General features: G+C 39.4%; 1 long non-coding RNA gene across 2 annotated transcripts in view; it reads left to right on the top strand.

Annotated features, from left to right (window-relative positions):
* Window positions 1–8624, top strand: part of LOC104140255 (uncharacterized) — a 41421-nt gene extending 32797 nt beyond the window's left edge. For both annotated transcript variants that reach the window (XR_011140381.1, XR_011140382.1), the window contains exons 7-9: window positions 281–405; window positions 5280–5403; window positions 7872–8624. This is a non-coding gene — a long non-coding RNA (uncharacterized lncRNA). The remainder of the gene's footprint in view (window positions 1–280; window positions 406–5279; window positions 5404–7871) is intronic.
* The last annotated feature ends 9224 nt before the right edge of the window (window positions 8625–17848 follow it).

The raw sequence follows: 17848 nt of genomic DNA, 5'->3' as shown, positions 1-17848 counted from the left end.
ATTCTATATAAAACTCAAATACAATGAAATATAGAGTTCACTTAGTACTGCTATCTCAGTTGTCACAAAGTACTGTCTTCAGTCAAATTTGTAGACATAGCTTTACAAGTACTGAGAAGTCCCTGAGAATAAAATCACTGCTGAGAATGAGCGGAGAAGCTCCCTGAGAATAAAATCACTATGGCAGGGATACCTTAAATCTGGAATACAAATCATTTTATACAGGCAAAGTGATCCAACCTCAAGTCTTTGTTACTAAATTCATGTGTATGCTTTACAGACATCTGAGGCTGCTTCTCCGGAAAGATGATATTGGACAAATCCATGATTAGACCCTTTGTAATGTTAACCGTCCCTCCTGCGCTGGAATTGATTACACACATTTGGTGAAAGACAATTTGAATGGTAAGTCACTTAGTCATATTCTCGTTTTCACACATCATTTCAGCTTCCTACTGTCCTTCTGCTCATTCTTTTCTCTTTCCTCACAACAGTATGCACAGCATGTTCCCACCATTGTTCAGTATAGTTTAAAATTACATTAAGATAGAAACATTGGTGTAAACATGTGGAAATAGTTCCCAGTGAAAAGGCCAGGATTCTCCAATGCACACACAGCTACAGCGTTCTGATACCTGATACTCTGATATAGAATAAAATAGAGAAATTAGCAGCATTTTACTGAAGTGATGAACTAATGCTGCATACAGGTTAAAGCCCAGCCCTACAAGTGGCTAGGCATTCTGAGTTTACCACTGAAGTCTGAGGAAATTGAGCACATGCAGCAGCTATCTATCTCTTAGATTTGACCAAATCTTATTTCCCACATAGAATATTTGGAACTGAAAATTAACTTGAACATTAGAACTGAGCCAAAATAAAACCTAGACCTGAACTCTAAATCTACATCAATTTTATCTTCTTAATCACTAGATTAAAAATCCATGTATGACTATAGTGAAGTATGAACTTTACCACATTTTAAAGTGCTTTGACTCTCTTTTGACAGAGAGCAATATTATAGGTAGACTCAAATTTAAACAGCTCTTGATCTACCATTTCAAGCTCTATTGTTTTCTCTGTCCTTTGGGACTCTTACTACTAAGCAGCAGTCTCAACTGGCCATCCTATAGTGGTGTTTAAGTCACTCAGATATCAAACAGTAGGAGTGATTGTTTTTACTTAAAACAAGATTAGCTAAACTGCATGCCAACAATTATTTATCAGATAACTACCCAGAGCCATGGTTATAACAGCTATGACACCTTCTTGCGATGCTGAGGCTGCATGCTGGAAGGGGAAAAGACATCTGTAACTGACATTGCAGTCTTGATTAGAGATATTGGGCCGGAATATGAAACTGCAAAAATGATCCAGGTGATCTAGAGCAGCCTTCTCAATTGTTCCTCAACCTGTGTGAGTTATATCAGTATGGCACAATGCAGTTCTGAGGCAAGAAATGTGAGGTGCTAAATGACTTAGGGACCAGGAGAAGTATTGCTACATTAGCATTGAGCTCTACCCAGGCTTCTAAAGCCCATGTTTCTTGGTAGAATCGATTTTTGGCCAGTTGAGCTACCTGACCAGCTTAAAATGCATGCAAAGAAGCGCCGGTGCAGGTATGAAGGACAAGGTGGTAAGGTAAAGATGTAGAAGAAGGCAGGACCATTGAACTATTGTCTGAGAATACCTTGGGCTAATATGAAACTGTGCTCTCAGGCCAACGCCTGCTCCTTGTAGCTGAACATCTCATTTACAACTGCATTGTACAATGCTGATATGTTCTTCCATCTACTTGTACCCTCACTGCAGTCAACAACAAAATTGCTGTCGAATTAATAAAGTGCATTAAGACTCACGTTGCTGGGAGCAGAGGCGTTCCAAGAATCTCAAAAACACCTCAGAGAAGTAATATTTTCAGAAACTATATCTCAGTAGGAGCTGAGATCTCATAGACTGGATTTTGGAAATCCACAGAGCTAAGTTAAAATGGATCATCTAGTTTGTCTTCTTGTGTAACACAGGAAAGAATTTCTTCAGTTATCCCTGTTTTATTCCACATTCCAAGTGATTAACACATAAAAAAAGAGAGACAAATAGTGTTCTCTCTGTGGGATGCCCAACAAAGGCCATATTTTTCACAGTAATGGGGGGCTGTATATTCGTCATCTGACTTTTACATGCATATTTTAAAAGGTCTCAACAATCATTGTGCATCCAGTGAAATCACCGCTTAGAAATGTATTCCAGGTCTGGAAAAGTTTGATACATCTGTTATGTGGACTGGAGGTTGCACAATATAGTTTCTTCTTTGCCTCTGTGACAGGCAATGTTCCTTAGCATTTCTTCTTTCCAGTAAGCAAATCTGTTCATAATAAGACATTGACAATTTTTTCCCTTTGATAATTTTTTTAGTGAATATTCCTGCTTGCACAGGGCTCTCTTCGGTTTCCCTGAAGCCAAATCTGGCCTACATACAGTGAAAATGAGGGTGTTTGCTAAACACTCAAAACCCCTCATGTTCTTACTAGCTGTAAGAAGGAAGTAAAAGCAAAAGGACTTTTTCTTCCTTTGTCTTCTAGCAACATTAGCTTAGACAGCCACCAGCACATGATCATTTACATAAGGAGGGAACTATAAAGCTGCTGCCAACTGCCCATAGTGCCTGCCAAAAACAGATGTTAGATGTTACTGTTAGAATAACGTCTTCTTCAGCTTGACATGTGAGTGCTGCAATCTTTATGCAAAAGGAAGAGGAAAAAATATGGCTGAATTAATGAAACAAAGCACACAACATACGGTTTGAAAAAATTATAATGTAAGGGAAAGTGCTAGTTGTCCAATTGCCTAAGACTGCTAAAACTCAGCTGGGTGGATTTGTCATAGAGAATTGTCCTGGACTGACATGTAGAAACATCTGGTGATCTAATAGATCTGTCCTATTTTTAATTCCTATGCTTTCACAATGATTTTTTTAAAAATAATTTCCAAAAGGCAATGATTAAAGCTGTATATTGACTGGGATGGTGACAAATCAAAAAAAAAAAACCCTATACGTATGTTATAAGTACCAGGCAGTCCTATTACAAAAACTGTGAATTATGCATCATTTTGCATGAATCCTGGGAGCTTTATAAAAACACAATTGAGTTAAAGCTTTTGCATTTCATCCATGATGTATTTTATTCAGGTATCTTATAGGAAAAGTAGGAATCTGTCTTCAAAGGTGAACAATACTACAATTTATTACTTTTTTTGCCTGTCGTTCTATAAACAATGAACTAAATCTCTGTTGTCTGTAGTGCTGAAAGGCTGACTTACATCGAAGGATGCTGGTTCTATAAGGTCCGTAGAACCCAATGAAGCTTTGTTTCTCGGATTTGTATTTTTAGGTTGGGCTTTCACATGATTGAGCTAATGATTTCTAAAACAGGGTAGTTCACTCTCTACCACATCCTTTGGTAAATAGGAGCACTACTTTTAATAGCTAGCCAGAAGTTGTGGGAACTTAACATCTCTGAGAAATCTCTGTCCCTGACTAAATGTCATTGGAAAGCTTAATGGGAAATACAGATAGGCCTGCAGACACACATATTGCATGATCACATCAGCATTGTTTCTTCAGGAAGCCTGGCCTGAAGGCTGAGGGTTCAGACCCTCAGCTTTCCTAAGTGGCTCTGATTTCACTGCAGTACAAGCAGTTTACACCTACTAGCCGTCTTTCCCCAGATGGCTATAAGATAAAGCAGTGTGTCTCCCTGTTTCCCACTGTAAGAGTAGCCAATACTAGCTACCTCACAGGGAATGCTCCTGCAATTTGACAGGGCTTAAGAACTTAGAACGTAAACTTCACGCGGTCATGTGTAAAAAGCAGCCTTCTAGTTACACAGCTGTCTACTTCATGAGGGCCTATGGACAAAGGGCTGTTTTCTGCTTTTGAAGATAAATGCAACAAGAAAGTATGTTGTGTCCTGTCTACCCCCTTTTCTTCCTGCCTAGCAAAGGAAGTTGTCAGGATTTTTCCTGGGTATTAGAGGCCAGCAGGCCGTTTAGGGTGAGATAGGCTGTGTGGCCAGGTCGGTGCTGACAGGAGGGGACCCTCTAGTTCCCTTTTCCTCACTCCAGCCATTTCTGTGGCAAGCTCTGGTTCTCCTCTGCTCCTTCACGAGCTGTTTCAGCTCATTAACATGGCATTTTAGGCATGTTGTGTTACTTTTTCCAGCTTTGGTGAGCCAATTCAGTCCAGTGATGGGTCCAATGTGTACCGGAGCTTGCACCAGAGAAGAGGAAGAGGGAATGGGATTATGCTTTTTAGTAACACTGGCATATTAGATTGGTTCAGCCATCTTGATTAAAAGCACTGGCAGACTGTGCTGAGGTGTTATCACTGCGGGAGGGTCACATAGATGGTACACATTGTGACATGGTTTCAAAAACTGCAATAATGGTTGGCTTCATTCTGGTTCTTTAAACATTTTTAATCCCTTCCCACTCTCAAATTAGAGACTATTTCTCCCGTGATTTGCAAAGGGACCAAAGGAGAAAAAAAATAGGGAAACCTGTGCTGATGCAGTTCTGCAAAAGGTCTGCAATAGCTCAGCAATGAAGAGCTTTAGTTGGATGCAAAATACACTGTATTTGGCAGTTAAGCCCTTTCTCTTTGCATCCTACCCAAAGAGGTATTTACATGAAATGTCAGTCACTCTGTGGAATTAATTATGAGAATTAATTATCTGTCAAGAATGATTTGGCCCTATTAATTATGGGTCTCATATAAGAGAAAGAATAGCCTTAAAGTGTCATATGATTTTTCTTGGCCAGTGAACTAGGAACTCATTGGTATCAAATATCAATAATGGCTTTGTTGAATACTGATTGATGACCTCTGACAAAAATTATAGGAGAAACTTGTATCATTTTATCTTATTATAGCCTACTAAGACCTTAGTCAAGATCAGGGCCTTATTTTCTTAGGCTGTCATGCAAGGGGTTAAAGCTGATATTTATCGGATTATTGTTTGCAACCAGTCATGAATGAATAAGGCTTTAATGTATGTAGAGTCAGAAATAACTGATGTTAAAATGCAATCACAAATCAAATACAGTATTTCACTGAGACAGTTAAAACATTATGCCTAATTAAGTCCTCATTTAAACACGTGTGTAATTTTGCTGTTCAAATTTATGTGTACCGTTGTAGACTCCTCCCTACAGTGAATCACGGTGCCTGTTTGTGTGTTGCAGTTGGCAAAGGAAATCTTGATTTTTATGTTTTGCAGACACAGTGGGTCATAAACAAGGGCCTAAGAAATTTTCTGGGTTATTCAAAAGCTGAGAAAATGACTTCATTGAGAAAAACTTAAATGGAAGGGTATCACAGTGTACTTGCAAAATCTGCTCCAGGTATTTTCTTGTCTTTGCCCTTTCTCTCTCCCTTCTCCCGTTGTTCAGCACCTTTCTTGAATGGCTGGAAAGCACAGCATGGCACAGCAAATCTACGGGGATAACATCCTTTCTAAGGGAAATAGCCTCTTAGCTGCAAGGGAAAGTCATATTTAACATACAAACAAAACAGAGTACACCACTACATGCATGAATTTCTTGTTTACTGGACCTGAATTTCTGACCATAGCATGAATATATGAATAAGATGAAAGTGCAACCTGATTTTTTTTTTCTTTTGGAAGGAAAATAAGTGCTGGAGGTCGTAACAGAAATTGAAGGAAGGTTCATTTTTTTCCCCTTTTGAAAATTTGAAATGACATCTAGCCAGCATCTATCTGTGTGGCAAAAGAGTTTAGAAGGTTGATTGAGCTAAATCTGAAGACACCTCACTGTATCTAGTTGATATAGAACTGTGTATGTGCTGAATACGCCGTGTAAGAATATCACATCTACGGTGGGGATCTTAGTAGGATCTTAGCATTACATTCATTGTTGCATGAGTCTAAAACACATCTATGTCAGAGCAAGAAGAGATGATGCAAAGGAGTCTCACAAGAAGGAGCAGTCTCACAGGAGGTCTGCAGAAGAAGGGGAACACAAACCACACATTCAGTAGGATAAGTCCAACAGAAAATTATTTCCTTGAATTAATCCACTGCTGCAAAACTACTTTCTCTGAGATAAAATTAGTGCAAGCTTAATTTTTGTTCAGATATTTCACTGCTGTAATAATACATCCACTGCTGGGTAATAGAAAACCAGTAACAGAATTTGCTTTTGAGAAACAATGCTGTGGTAGAAGCAGTTAACATTGTAAGAAGTCAGATGATTCTCAGTTTCCAGGCAGTGATGTTGGTCTGTAGTTCAATGAAACACATTGACACATTCACCCTTCACACAATCCCCCTGAAGCTGGGCTTTTAAAATTAAAAATAAATGGAAGAGATGCGTACAGAAAACTCCCTACAACAGGAATTTGTGGACTTTGTGGTCTTCTACTGTAGAAAAATCATTTCATCTACTATTTGGCTGGCAAGTTTAAGAACTGCAGTTAAATGAAACTACCAAATCACAAACCAGTAATTTGGAAATAGAAGAGAAAGAAAATTCTAAAGGAAACTCGGATGGTACAAATACTTATTTGGTATCAATTTAGTACCTCAGTCTAGTGGGATAGCATACAGTGGGAAATGCAACAAGGGATACCCACAAGGACGCTTAACTGAAAAAAAGCTCCTTCTTTGTTCTGTGTATTTATCTTAAATGCATTTCTGTTGAATTTTGTGTCATTCCTCCAATCCAGTTTTTGCTTTTCTTGTAATTTCTATGGAATAGATAAAATGAAAATATGTGAATTCTCACATATTTTCAAGATACAAGCCATTTTTGCATGCAGATTGGGTAAATTCAAGACCATTTGTTCAGATATAGACATGTCTACATAGAAGTGCAAAACCAAAGAAAACAACAAATGGGAAAAGCCTTTGAGAGATTTTACTGCAAGTATTTTCCACAACTCTGCTGGAGGTTAGTTGCCCCCAGTCTGTGATATTTGCTTGGCCACCAAAGATCAAGCATCACGCTTTAGTAAAACATGGGCTGTAGAAGTGGACCTGATTCAGGAGAAGAGAGCTAAAAAGCAAATTGAATAAATGCATACAGGTACTATTCTCACCTGGACTGTAGGTCTTCTTGCTTTTTTCCTGTGAGAAAAAAAGACTAATATAAACAGCAATGGAGACAGTTTATTCATTAATGCCAAATCATTCCCTTCATTTACATGAGTAAACAAGAGCCTAATCCCAGTGGACACAGAAGACTGGAGTGCCATCTCTGCCTACCATACACCACACCTCCCTATTCATTCCTCTAGAAAGCCTTATATAGATGGGCTGGGCAGGTAAAGTGGGCTAAGAAACCTGCTGTAATCTACAAACTCATTTCCCAAATATGCTTAACACACCATATTAACTTGCCATACCCTTCCCATCAATATATTTCCTTCCTCTAGCGGATAGGTCAGCAATCCGCTGCAGCACAAAAAATCTTCTGAATATTATTTTCAGAAGGATAGAAAGAACTGGGGAGGCTATAAAAAAGTGCAAAAATATAGAGCCTTCCCATATATTTCCTCCTTTCACAGGTGTGTATGAATGTGTACACACACAGACCCTCTTCCCAAAGCCAGATTATATAGAGTTTTTAATTGCAGTGAGAACTGAGTGAAAGAGCAACACTACCTAGTAATTTTGATAATTGCATATCATGCATGCAGTATTGATGGAGAAGTGTATGATGGAAATAATTTTAGTTCCACAAATTCTAGCAAAAATGTTATTACCTCTCTAGTTCATAATGATTCGCTACATATATGTGATCATCACATACCAAGGCCTTGTGAGTATAACCTTGGATATTTTTTGCAGTAACAATCCCTTTATCTTTCCTGATCTGGATGACAGACTGAATGTACCCTCAGCAAGTTTGCAGATGACACAAAACTGGAAGAAGTGGCTAATACGCCAGATGATTGCGCTGCTATTCAAAGGGACCTCAACAGGCTGGAGAACTGGGCAGAGAGGAACTCTGAAAAATTCAACAAAGCAAAGCGCCAAGTCCTGGACCTGGAGAGGAATAGCCCCATGCACGACTACAGGCTGGGGGCCAGCTGGCTGGAGAGCAGCTTTGCACAGAAGGACCTAGGGGTCCTGGTGGACACCAAGTTGACCATGAGCCAGCAGTGTGCCCTTGCAGCAAAGAAGGCCAACGGTATCCTGGGCTGCGTTAGGCAGATCATTGGCAGCAAGTCGAGGGAGGTGATCCTTCCCCTCTATTCATACCTAGAGTGCTCATCCTGTTCTGGGCTCACCAGCACAAGAAAGACATGGATTTAGTGGAGTGAGTCCAGTGAAGGGCCACAAAGCTGGTTAAGGGCATCTTAGGAGAGCATCTCTCCTGTGAGAAAAGGCTGAGAGAGCTGGGCCTGTTCAGCCAGGAGAAGAGAAGACAGAGGGGTGATCTGATCAATGTGTATAAGTCTCTGAAGGGAGGGTGTCAAGAGGATGGGGCCAGGCTCTTCTCAGTGGTGCCCAGTGGAGGTTGGAACAGATGATCTCCAGAGGTGCCTTCTAACACCAGCTCTTCAATGATTCTGTGATTTTGTGACAGTTTCCCAAAGTAATAAAAGAAAAAATATTTATTAATATATTCAGAAAAGAGGGGAAAAGTCTCTCACTGAAAAATATATCTAACAAACGCTAGTGTTTACCTCTTTCACTTAAGTTTCAGTTTCACATTGTTATGGTAATGCTGATCTGAAAAGTTAGCTTAAAGACTAGAATGACTGACAAAAAAGCATAAAAGTCAATGCATATAGAAGGCAGACTCTCACTTCCATAAACTATCATATTTCAGTGACTACCATAGACATCTCATTCCCAAGAATCTGATGCAAGGTATAGGGCAAAAAGAATATAAGACAGGAGGAGGAAGCCAAATAAACAAAGGTATGTACAGATTCACTAGGCACGATTCAGTATAAGTTCCCATTTATTCAAAAATATGCATGTTGTGCATATTTTTCAAGCAAATTATACTTCAGAAGAATATATGCAGAATATTGTTCTTCAGTACTTTTCCAGGAATTGATTTAGGAAGGCTTATGAACAGCTGTTTTCTATTTCTGTTATTTTTGTGAATATTCAGATGATAACCATTTACTTAACATCAGATCAAGGATAAACAGAATTACATACTGTGTCATACACGGACTAACTACACACACAAATGCAACTCTGGCCAGTGGTAAGGCACAACAAAAGTCACAGCAAAGTATCACTGCAGGAGATGGCATGAAGATGGCATTGACATTGCCACAACTTGTTCTTATTTATTTAAAGACACTGTTTTGAGAAATTAATGTCACACTACTGTATCAGGATCTCAGTCTGCAATCGATCTGAGGCTATCTGCAGCTCCATTCAAGGAGGTGTTCAGTTCTTCCCCTATCTTTAATATTCCCTTGGAAGGAAAGGTGTCGCCCCTTTTTCTCCTTTCCTGCTTCCCTTTTCTTCCTTTTAACAGTCTTATGAGCTGTTCAGAGCTTTCTAAAGGAGAAAAATAAACTTGATCCAGGTAAATGCCGCAAAAAATAAATGTGCTTGGATCTTCTAAATCAGGTGACATGAGTTTGTTTATTTATTTTCACCTATAGGGCCCGGAGGAATTGTACATGGCTGTAGGATCACACACTGGATATATTTGTACTAGTGTAATGGTGATATTTACAGAAGCATTGAAGTTCACAGTTGTCTGTCCTTTCATAGATAATCAATAAATCATACATCAGCTCTGGTGATTATACATGTCAAGTGATGAGTCATCAACATCTAGGCTCTTAAAGGTTGTGCACTATTTTTGTGTTGATATAAGAGCTGTAAATTTGTTCACTTGCTAAAAGAAGCGAGCAGAGTTAAAAAAACACTCTCCGCTTACCAACCTGTAGTTGCTGCCCTCTGTGGCTCTGGTCAGGAAATGCAGAAATGTTTATCAAATAAACAGAGGCCACCCCAGTAAGAAATCTGCATGACCTCTAAACCTTTCTAGTTGTCACCAGCTGGCAGATCTGAAAAATTAAATCCACTTTTGACATGTACTGCTCTTTATATATCAGATGGTTTATGGCACTTCCAAACCAATGTGGTAGGGAAGATACAAATGGATAGAAAGGAAGGCAGACAGCAACTGAAAGCAATCTCGTTTGTAATTCTGGCCATTTGCCCACTTCATAAATTAATCAATCTCAGTTCCAATCTATAGTTAAAATTCTACTGACAATCAGGCTAGGATAAATGGACCGTGTTCTGCATCCCCAATGAAAAAAAAGATCACAGAAAATACACAGTATTTGGTGGGACTCTGGAATCATCGCTTTACCTCCATTGGCTCCCTTGTGACACAAAGATATTTATGGTCTAAATTAGTGTTAATGTTTTGCAAGGCTTAATTCATATTGCTAAGTGGCTATGTGATAAACAGCTAGAATTGCAAAACATTATTACAATTCTATTTCCCAGACTGTAATTTTCTGCAGCAATAGAAATGCATTAGTGCTGGCTTTGACTTTTCTGCCAAATAAGGGTATGTTTTAATGCATTTCTGAATCTACTGTACCTTGTTCATCTGGGGCAGTTCACTGACTTACTTCCAACTAATAAAACATGGGCAAATGCTGATGATCTGAAACCTGAAATCGTACATAACGTCTAGGAGCTTCCCTGAAGATGGCACTACTGAACTGCTTCACATACCTCTGAACCCTTATGTAATCTTGTTTATACAGCTTCAGGGTCATTTTAAAACTAGGATCACACGATGCTAATTTGGCCAATGATTTTCATTTTCATTTTGGCACAATGCCTTCTTTATGTCTAGGCACAGACATTTAAAGGCAACATTTTTGTGCAGGCTCTGCCAATACAGTCTTGTAGTCAGGGAACACTTGCTAAAAACTAGCCAGGATTATACTTATGAATTTCCCTTAGAAACTATGAATCCCTCTGAAATCTGCTATACAGATTTATGTACATCAGATTTACAGGCCTCTTTTCATGTTGGCTGAAACTCAGGATCTTCACTGTAAAATGTGAATTGAAAAGGATAATACAAAGAAAGGGGGCGAATGGGAAGGATTTATTTTTCCGATATTTATGAACAGAGAGAGCCCCTCCATGCAGCTACCTCCATTCTAAAGTAGGAAATTTCTTTCCTCTGCACCGTCCTACCAGAGTTTTGCGAGATGCTGTATAAAAACCAGAGGTCATATATTATTCAGAGGTGAAAGGTTTAGAATGACATTCATTATTTCTTCTCTCATCCCTAGCTTTGCAGGAAATATACCGCAGACTTCCCACATGCAGCCCTGGCCTGGCACTGGAGAGAATCTTGTTATACCTCATATAATGACATTATATGAGTTTTAATGACATTATCCTCATCGCGGAAGTTAAAAACCTTGCTATGCTATGCTAAACTATGCTATGTCTTAAGTAAGCAGTTCATCGTAGCAAAACTTCATCTGTGTACCTATGGTTAATGGGAGAGGACCTGAACAACATAGAACTAAGGAAAAGTTTTTATGCTGTGAAAGAGGGGTAGCACAATAAGCACAAACTCTGTTCAAAATATCTAAGCTTTTAAAGCTTTTAAAGATCTCCTCTGTGTTTGAAGGGTAGCTGAAATCCTAGATTTTTACATTTTTGAAGGCCGATTAGATTTTTTTGGGAAGCTGGAGCAATCTGCAAGAAATGAATAAACTTTCCTGAGGCTTCCCCACTATGTGGCACTGACACAGCTCAGTCTATGCTTAGCATGAATTTTGTTCCTTCTGCATCAGACTTCTGGGATCAGGCCATGCAGGACCAAAAGCTGGCCTGCTTTTTTCTTGCAATTCTGTTAGCTGGTCTGATAAGATATACACCTCTCCCTCAAAATTGTTGCCTTCCTTACAGCAATGCTGCAGTTAGACAGATCTCAAGTTACCATGACAGAAGCTTCACAACAGTATCTGATGTTGCAACAAAAGGCGATCATAGTTGTTCACTGCAGGTGAAGAGGGGTCAGTGTTGCTTAGCATATCCTGAGCTGAAATGGCTGAATTGAGTAAAGGTTCCTTAGGCAACCCTGCATAAATGTGCAAACGGTGTCATGCTGAAAAACAGTGAGCTCTGACACACAAGCTCTGAAATAGCCGTTGAAGGAGATAATACGAAGATGGCATGTGGGACCTGTCCATTGAACAACCATACCCAAGGGAATCCATGTGCTGCCCAGAATGCTGAAGCGTTAGGTACTGTACTCCGTGAGAATTACTGATTATTGCTTCTGTTCTCCAAATTAATATTGTGTTTTTCTCTCTCCTTTAGTAAAAACTTGTCTTTTCAAAACCTGATTGAGTATTTGGGAACAGGTGGGTACTGTTCACCGCATGTTCAAAAGAAAGGGTGATTGGTAGCTGGTATATCCAAGCCAACTTTTGGAGGAGGGGAGGAGGAGGGCATATTGAGCTGCATCTGTTTTATAACAAAACCCTAAACCATACATATATTATAAACATACATATATCAAAAATATACATTGTAATTCCTGGTCTTTAGGTAAAAGATGTTACCTGAAGAAATCCTTTTGTCTTCTTCCTTGTGTGGAAAAATTCAGTATTTCTGTGCAATGGTGGTAAACACCACTGTGATTAAAAGGTCTAGCTGAAGCCAATAAAAGCTTGCAGTTTATTCAACAGAACCAGCGGTTCACTCCTAAACTCTTGGAAGCTGCTGTGATGACGAAAACAAAGCAAAGCAAAATCACGGTGTCTTGCTACTCACTGTATGTAGTGAGCAGGCTTAAAATAAACTCTGTTGCCTCCTGGGCCCTAGTCCTGAAAGCACCTGTGCATGCTGCACTTTACAACAATGGACTTTCTAACTGATTTATATAGCACAACTCTGTGGAAATATTTTCAGGGTTGAGACCGTAAACCTACTATGGATGCACCTCAAGAGCTAGTTTGCTGATTGCCTGCTCCTTGGTAGATGTAAGAGTGGAGAACGTGTCCCATTGTTATTGATTGCTTACATTATGGGTATGCTCACAACGTCCTGAATGCTGGTTTAAGAAGGCACAGCCCCTCCTACCTTGTGTTAATGGCCTAAAAAGATATGAAACAGGAGCTGGAGGGTAAGGGCAGATTAAATATGAAAAGAAAGCCAGACACATTTCCAGTTTTGTGATACCTGCTGTGCCTGTTGCTCTGGCAAACAAGGAAAATTAGTACAGAATGTTTCTGACTGTATGAATGGATAATTATATCAAGGTATGCAAAAAGAGACTCAGAACCTCACCTAAAAATGACTATTTGAAGGCATTATTCAGATCTTGGGAGGAATAACAGAATTTTCACTCCCACTGATCTCTTGTTATACCTGTCTGCTTTTTCACATTTTCTGTCCTTTAGTCTTCCCACTCCTCAAAATTTATTGTATGGTTATGATTTTACGGGTTACTGATTGGTTTCTCTACTACTACTGTTTATTTAGTAAATGTTATTTAAAATTACTCCCAGATTTAAGAAGATCAAGAAGTAGAAAAACAGAGAAAAGAATGAAATCAAAGTAAATCTTTGCATCTCAGTCAATTTCAGCTCTGCCCATGGTACAGCCTCTGAAAATGACCCACATCTTAATGCATTGAGCAGTTCTTCAGTTCCTTTTGCATAGAATATAACAGATGCCAGCAAAAGATGCAATAAAGTGCACTTCTAATTGCTAAATCTATCCTATCCGTGCATGTATGGAATGTCTCTACTTTCATAGTCTACAGCAATGGAACATGAAGTAATATAGAAGGAATTCCCAGTGAATGAATGGGCTTGCAAGAGTGGATGTGAGCATCTAATAGATGTGTGGTATGCCAGTTTGATTCTGATGAGAAAGCAATATTCACGTGTAGGAGCAGAAGTAAGAAAGGAACCACTAAGCTAGGCTTTCACAGAGACGCAGCTCCAGTGCTAGATGGAATCCAGTCAATGCAGGCCTGCTTACAGAAAGGCTGGCATCAAAACACAACAGCTGAAGTGTAGCAGACGGCTAGATCTGAAGGAGATGTAAACAGAGGCTGAATAACTACGCATTGCATTCTGCAGATGTCAAAGTTTCCAGGCTGTAAAAAGTTTAGTCTAAGAGCTCTCCTGAAAGCTCTTTTTGTTTTCAGCTACCTAAGCCCCTATGTCTACCCCACTCCATGTGATATCTTAAAGGCATCTGAATTGTCTGGGTTCCCAGCAGGCGGCTGACGAGGAGTTGCCCCTGGAAAGCCCTGGAACGCAGAGGACTATCATTTCTTTGCTCCTGGCGCATGAATCCTGCCAGTACTCCCTACTTTAGGGATTTCACTCTCAGTAGCAAGGAGAGATAGTAAAGGTGAGAAGAACAGTGATAGTTGTGGTTACACAATAAAGAAGCCCAAATTCCCATTTCCAACAGATGCGGGAAGTGAAAGAAATCTTATACTTAGCTCCTCTCTTCCTCTTCCTCCCACATTGCCAGTTTGTTCGTAGGGGCTGTGTGTACCGAAGGAGATCAGTACCTAGAGAACTGCAGAAGGTTAGAAAGGAAGGCTGAGCGCAGGAGTCAATTGTCCACAAGGCAAAGAGATTTCTGTGTGGTCCTCCAAAGAAATAAATTGACTTGAAAGCCGTATGAGTCAATCCTGATCTGTTCCATGCATTTTGTGCTGCCTACTTCTTTTGTCGTCTTCTCCCACTTGTGACTTGCACTTCTTTTCGTATCACACTTCTACTTAGAACAGGCCGCTACTTTGCAGATTATAAGCACCGTTCATCTCTTTCAATCATCCCTTAAAACACTCCGCTATTGAAAAGAAAAATTTTAAGATCTCTTCACCAACAATAACTGGCCTGTGCATCACATTCTGTAAACGAGACAGTGAGCTGTTCATTCTCAACATGCTCTGTTGAGGGCATTTGCCTACTTGGTGCTGTATACACAATAGTATCTTCCAAAATCAGGTAATTCAAACTGTTAGGACATGTGTTTTGATTAGTATTCAAGGAAAGGACAGTGAATGGCAGTGCAGAGGGGAACAACAGCTTGTATTTTGAGCCACTACCTGGAAACAATGGTACAAAAAAATATCTGTAGGGAGAATGTTATTTCCCAGCTTAGAAGTACTGGAAAATCAGGTTCAATGTAAAATATATTTTGAGAAAATCAGCTCATATTTGTAAGATTATTTTTAGTCCCTTGCTCTCATTTTAGTTAAATGTAATTTGTGCTTGATGGGTAGGTGTACCGTAGAGGAATTTTTGCCTAATTTCCACCTTGCTTTGTAAGAACTTTATGCCCTCTCAGATTTGGGCTGCTGAGCTGCTTTGCCCAGCTTAGTTAGCCTAAAGGGCCTGTCTCCAATCATTAGCAATGCCATGCTATGTCTTCTACACCTGAGTCTCTGAGAAGTTGTCAAATAACAGCATGACATTGTCTCTCCAGTTCCTGCTCAGCAGAAATCCTTCCCACCTCCGGAATAAGAATTTTTAGGTTTTCCTTGGGGCTCTTTTACCCTTTTCCATTGCATAAAGATGAGGTATCAGACATTTTCTTGAAGTATATTGAAGTTACAATCAGGATGCCCCATGAACCATACTGAATAAGGGATACTGTTGATAGTGACTTCAGCTGGTATAGATAATCTCAAGCCACACTATAAGGATGTTTGTAGTACCGAAATAGCCTTGCTGAAAGAACAAAAAATAACCATGCTTCAGCTAGCACTCAACTTGAAATATTAATTAGAGTGATTTGCTTTGGCAATAAAGGTTTAGCTCATCATTTGACCTGTGATGGAATGGCATGATAGGATGTCACCATGAATGACACTGGCCAGTTAGAGGACTCTGCTGATGAAATTAAAATTAAACCTGAAAATTCAGCTCTTACACATGGAAAACACTATGTTGTAGGGTGGGCTACAGACAGCACAGGAAATGAAAGGCTACATCCCCAAAAGTTTAATTTTCTGACAAAGCTGCAATAGCGTTTGCATAGATGGGTTCATGTCAACTATGGGTTTGAATTCAGATCCAAATGTAAACATTGCAGGACTTAGAGGTCTTTCTTCCAGCAGTCTGACCATTTTTAAATGCTAGAGGGAGATCAGGAGTAAAACTCAGACCCAAACAGAAGTTAACCCTTTCCATTAAAACGTGGATGTTCAAAATGAAGTTCAAATTCACATTCCTCTCTAGCTGAACACTTTACTTCTTCTTCTTGAAGGGAGAGGACTAATGAATTATGTAACTAAAGAATTAACAGAGTTGAACAGAAAGAAGCCAATGCCTGTGACTATCTGGGTTCTTTTCAGGTAACATGGGTGAGGCTTCTGGCCATGGACAAACCCAGTACTTTATTCTGAGTAATCTATTTCACCTCTCTTTCATCATACATACCACCTCACTGAGACTGTCTTACTGTCCAGAAAGCTCAGCTGCTGCACTGATGGGTAGATTTGATAGGCCAGCTTCTCAGAGCTTAGTTTTGTCATTTTATATTCATTAACTCCTTACTTCTGTAGCTACGCGTTCCAGTGCATGGCCTTCATCACAAGCTTTCTTTGCCTTCTGGCTATGAATAAACGCTTCAGTCTTTTGCTAAAAATTGAGTCTTTCACAGTTCCAAGGCAATCCTTTAGGAGTTGCACTCTGTGGGGTGCCTCATGCTCTCAGCTGAGGCCTAAAGCATGAGAGATGTTGTGCATGAACTCTAAAAATGTAAACTCATTTTTTGTAACAGTTTACCCAAGCAGTCACTGGCCAAAATTCCCCTTCCCTTACAGGACTGGTTCAGCACCAGCTGATTGCTGTCCTTTTCCTTACAGAGGGCAGTATTTCAGAGAGTGCTTCCTATATATATGTGTGTGTATGTCCATATATATCTACACACGTATATATGTATGTGTATAAGTATATCTGTTAGAGCTTGTCTGGATTCTCTTGGGATAAATACTGCTAACATATTATTTCATAAGCTTGAAGAATGACAATTTGCCATAGAAAAATGTGCAAGAAAAATGCACAAGAAAAATGATATGACTTTGTTTAATAACAGCAAGTAAGAATTTCCATACTGGCCCAAACAAATCTAGGATCCAACCCTGGCCATTATCAGGTGCTTCAGAGAAAAATGTAAGGGATGCTACAGTTTGTATTTCTAGAATAAACTAGGCAATTATAAAGAATAAAACAAACTTAGCTGCCACAGTTACTAAGTGAATGTTAACCATGTGTTGCAACAATAAAAAGTATGCGAGGAATCAGCCATTACATAGAAACTCTAAGTGACATGTAGAGTTTGAGGAGGTAACCACAGTCTCCAGCTCTTTCTAAACTTTCTGCTTCTGCTAACAATGTATTACTAGCAGCTTCAGCAACACTTGCACATGTCTGCCACTAAGAGAATTACATAGCGTTGTCTCTGCATGGAGTCCAGTTCATGCTATAAATAACTGTTTACAGCCTAAGCTTTTATATATAGTCTCATAAATCTTGTTCTGTTATTCACTTACCTGATTCTATTGTTTCCCCAACCCGCTAGTTATAGCTTTTGTTTTCAGTTTCTGAAAATCTTCGGCAGGGATGCTTCTATAAAAAAATAACCATATGCCAACAGGTATGATAAATTCTAAAACACCCATGTGTTTATTTTCTGTTAGACAGGTATGTTTTAATATCCCTTAAAGGCAAATGAGTGATGAAATGTGGCTTATGTCAAAAAACAGCATTTTTTCTCAGAGACTCGGAAATGCCCTAGAATCTTGTCTTATTCCCTCTGTCTCG

The sequence above is a fragment of the Struthio camelus genome, chromosome 3 (assembly GCF_040807025.1).
Source record: "Struthio camelus isolate bStrCam1 chromosome 3, bStrCam1.hap1, whole genome shotgun sequence".
Lineage (NCBI taxonomy): Eukaryota > Metazoa > Chordata > Aves > Struthioniformes > Struthionidae > Struthio > Struthio camelus.
This window is presented reverse-complemented; position numbering and strand designations above follow the sequence as displayed.